Here is a 4,817-nt window from a genome sequence, read left to right on the forward strand (position 1 = left end):
CTCTTGTGCCTTAGCTGGAAGAGACTTCTTTCTCACTCTCACACAATATTTTGGCCCACTCTGAGGACTTATCACTTTCTACTTCTCATTAGAATGATTTATGCTTCCATTGTTATCTCTATTACTAAAAGGCTTTGAGCTCCTTCAGGTCAAGATCCTCATCTATTTCATCTATGTACTCTTCCCTTTGGATAGTGAATTTGGAGAGAAATTGCAAATTCTTGTTGAATGGAAAATGATAAAAGAAATATTAACAGGCAATTTCATTGTGATAAGGAAAGCTGTGAGTCTCATAGATATTTAGAACTACAACACTAGACACTCTATTGTCAACTTGGATCTGCTGATACATGAATTGACACACAATCATTCCTATATAATTCTTTGGTACTTCCGGATGTAATTGGACAGACTGAAAGGAGAAAAGGCTCCCATTTTGTAATTAGAGAATATGTGGCTGAATCGCAGTCCACCCACCTGCTCTTTTTTGACATTAGACAAATGACTTTGCACTTCTAAGCCTCAGTTTCCTTGTCTTTAAACTCTATCATGACCAGTGGGACATGTACAGTGTATTTACTTTTTTTTTTTTTTAACCTCTCTTGTGTCTTGGGATGCTAATGTTTCATTTATAGGGCCTGCTGGCATCTGGCCGGGACATATATAACTGTTTATAACTGAAGGAACATTCAGTGGTGCCAAATGAGAGTGTTCAGAGGGTATTAAATGAAGAGGTGCATCCTGGAGGTGTGCATGTGTAAAATTTGTCATTCTTGGCTTTTGTACAGTGAGGTAAACCTTATAAGTATGTGTATGGTTTCCTGTGTGCCATCTGGAAGTTGTGGCTTTGGTGATGATGTAATGTTCAAGTGAATAACTTATTTTCAGGAGCAATATCATATCTTTATGCAAATCACACGCTTTGTACTTTTGTTAAACAGCTCTCGTGGTGTAGTGGTAAAGGCATTTGGCTGCTAACCAAAAGCTCAGTGGTTTGAACTCACCAGCCACTCCATGGAAGAAAGATGAGATGGTCTGCTTCTGTAAAGATTTACAACCTTGGAAACCCAGTGGGGTCTTTAAGAGTTGGAGTCCACTCAAAGGCAGTGAGTTTGGTTTTATTTTTTGATACTTTTTGTTTGCCAGCTCCCTCCTCCTGCAAGGTGTTTTCTTACGCTAATTTTTACTTATAACACCATGTAACAACAGTGGTAGATGTGATCAGCTTTCTTTTAAGCTCACTTTCATTGGGAAACCAAATGAGCAGGAAGACCCTCCTTTCCTGTGAAGAATGAGCTAGGAGTAAGTGGGGTGCCCCATGATGAAAGAGATGAGTGGAAAGCATTTACATGTCAAGGAATCTAGAGGGCCATAGAGATAAAGAGGCACTAAGAAGAAGGTGACTCGGACAATTGCATTCAGCTTTGCAGGGTGCCTTTAGATGTGTTACCCTATGCTTCCTAAAGTTTCATGCAATAAAACAAATTTACTAAGAACAACTGATTTTTGTCATGACTCATCCCACCTATCCTACTGTTTTGGGTACTTAGTGTTACTCTAACAAAAAATACCACAAACAAGATGACTAGAACAAACAAGGATTTTATTCTCTTACAGTTTGGGAGGTTAGAAGTCTGAGTTCAAAGTGCCAACTCTAGGGCCTGGGTGAAGACCCCTCAACCTTGGGCTTTAGCTCTGCCTCTTGCTCCTGGTCCACTGAAGCTAGAGGCTTCTCTTAACTCAGATAGCTGCTAGCCACTGAGGCTGACACACCCAGGGTCGACATATAAATTGGCACAATCCCAAGATTACCAAATAACATGACAGGACACTAGTTCAAGTCCAGAGACAGTCCTATTATTGGCAGGAAACATGGAAGGCTGATGAATGAAGACTTGACTACATGCAGGGTCCATGAGTGCCAAAAAGCCACGGGATCTTTCTCAAAGCTTCTTATATATGGGAAGCAGACCACATCCCTAAAGCAGCTACTCAGCTGCTCACAATAGATTCTACCATGAAGCTGATTACCAGTCTTCATCATGGGGAATACCTATGTCTACCTTCCCAACCACTCTAAACCAGGCCCAGCCAAACTGACACATAACCTTAACTACCACAGCTAGTCCAGGGTGAAGTATGTCTCCCACATACTATTTATCAAAATCCATCTTACCTAACAAAACTTTACAGGATTCAATTATTTAGCATGCATTCTATTCCTGGAAAACCTTCTATAAACCAAATCTAACAAACATAAAATAATTTGGTCATGAAAGGGTTAAATGGGAGACTAATCCCTCCCTCACTGACTGTCCTGTAGATTAAATATCTTGAAGGTAAATTGTCCAATAGAAAGCCTGGACCAGGAGCAGGCGCTCAGCAATAGGCAGTTCCCTCTGTCTGAATCTGGAAAAGGTGTCGCTGCCATGTCAGCAGGGGCTGTCCTGGCCGCGGAAGCACTCCCAAATTCTGGGGGAAACTGGATGGCTTTTAAAGCAGAGTTGATTAAATATGATTTTGCGGCTCCTGCTGAGAGACCAGTTGCAAGGGAACAGCTGTGTTGTTTTATTGAGCGAGTGTCATATGAAGTCCTCTTAAAAACAATCTAAAACTAGTTCTTGATGCTACTGAGCAGTTTGTTTAGTAATGAAATCCTCTCTCAAAGAGCCATGGCAAAATAGTGAGGTCAAAACAAAAAGTGCATAACAGCTTTCCTTCCTCATTGGTCCTGACAGATTAAAACGTACATACATTAAAGTGCCTTCCTGTCCCCATGGAGCTAAAGTGACACTGATGTAACCCTCTTTTTCAGTGGAAAAATGACCAATTAGAACAATGAGTTGTTTAATCTTTTACATAAACATTAAAAACAGGAGTTCCTGAATGGCAATTTAAAATGAGAAAGCAACAATATATTCTTGTAACAATCATTCTTCATTTGAAAGTGGGTATGAGTAATGGAAGGTTAATGAAGTGAAGACCTAACGATTTGGGATCAGCTTTCTGTCTATGCGTGTCAGTGGAATGTGGCAGAAAGTGTATTAAAGAGACCTGGGTTCAAGTCCTGGCTTGTCCACTGTGCCATCTGAGGTAAATTTTTTCTCTTCTCTGGGCCTTGGTTTCCCTTTGGATAGTCTCTAAGCCTACCTTACAATTTCACTGATTTTCACATTTTAGAATTCCTTTTCACATCTTTCTTGGACTTGTGGAAAAATATAAAGTGGTTGTATATGAGGTAGAATTGAAAGACATAGCTTGAGAAAGAGCTTTTGGTCTGGGAGGAAGATAATGAGAACGTTTGGTTCAGTGCTCCATGAAGAGATAACTGTCAAATTTTAAGTAACCAAATGGAATGAAAAGATTATAGTGTTGAGTTTATGGAGTTCCCTTTGCCCATTGAAGCTGGCCTTTATAATTTGCATTTGACTGCTAACGAGAAGGCTGGGGGTTGAAACCCACCAGTCACTCCTTGTAAGGAAGACTGGGTAATCTACTTCTGAGATACCTCCTCAGAAACACAAGGAGGGGTTGCTATGAGTCAGAGTCGACTCAACAGCAATTTTTGTTTATACACACACACACACACACACACACACACACATATATATATATATATATAGAACATAGCAGGTAGGATCCTGAACCAAAGTCCTGCCTACTCTAATGACTAAAAGCCAGCATCGACTGAGCTCTCACTCTGAAGACACTATGCTGAGTGATTTGTAAACTTTATTTCCTCTTCCTCCCCACAGCTATTAGGCAGTAGAGGTTATTATCCGCATTTTACTAATTAGGAAACTGCGGCTCAGAGATAGGAAGTCAATTCCTCAAGGTCAGGAAAAGGAGCACAGCACTGGAACCCAAAGCCCACCCCTTCAGTTGCTCTCACCTACTGTTCCACCTCCTGGGGTCCTTCATTCATTCTTTAACAAATGTCTGCCAAAGGCTTCCAGCAGGCATCTCCTATTATTCTCAGTTCTGGGGATCTATTCTGTGCGAACAAGACAAAACAGGCTCTTGTCCACAGGGAACGTGTTCTAGCAGGAAGGTGGCAAGAAATAGCGAAATTCAGAAACAGAAACATAAGAAATAGTTGTTGTTGTTGTTATGTGCCATTGAGTCGGCACATAGAACAAAACTCCTTGGGTTTCTGAGGCAGTATCACTACGGAAGTAGATTGCCCCATTTTCCTTCCAAGGAGTGGCTCGGAACCGCCAGCCTTCTGATTAGCAGTCAAATGCCTCAGGCACTATGCTACCAGAGCTCCTTAAGAAATAGAAGATGACAGTAAATGAGATGCAGATGATAACTTAGAGTAAGTGTATACAGAGAATGGGTGGCTGCTTTAAATTGGATGGTTTGGGAAGGTGTCTCTAAGGATATAACATTTAACTGAGACCTTGGGAAAAGCATCTGACCTCTCGGAGCTTCAGTTATCCTATCTGTAATCTAAGGAATAATAACATCTTAATAACAGCAAGAATTTGGAGAGATACAAATGGGACTGTGAATGTCAACTGCTCAGTGTACAGTAAAATCCTCACAGATGCCAAGGTTTAACACCAAAATTCTCAGTCCTTACATGGAGTGATTTTACACATGGAAGATTTAAGAATCCTCAGCATGTGGTTAAGGCAGGTTAGTGATAATAAGAGTACTGAGTTTTGAAGATGGCGGACTAGGCAGAAGGATTGCACAGACCCTCTTCAACAAAGAAAAGGGAAACCAATTAACACAGACACAGAAGATAATCTTGGACCCCTGAGCCTTGAAGGAAAGGATGCAGATTTGGACTAAACCCCAACTAGCAGAAG

Source organism: Orycteropus afer, unplaced genomic scaffold (assembly GCF_000298275.1).
Source record: "Orycteropus afer afer isolate SDZICR_OR568_19922 unplaced genomic scaffold, OryAfe1.0 scaffold00037, whole genome shotgun sequence".
Lineage (NCBI taxonomy): Eukaryota > Metazoa > Chordata > Mammalia > Tubulidentata > Orycteropodidae > Orycteropus > Orycteropus afer.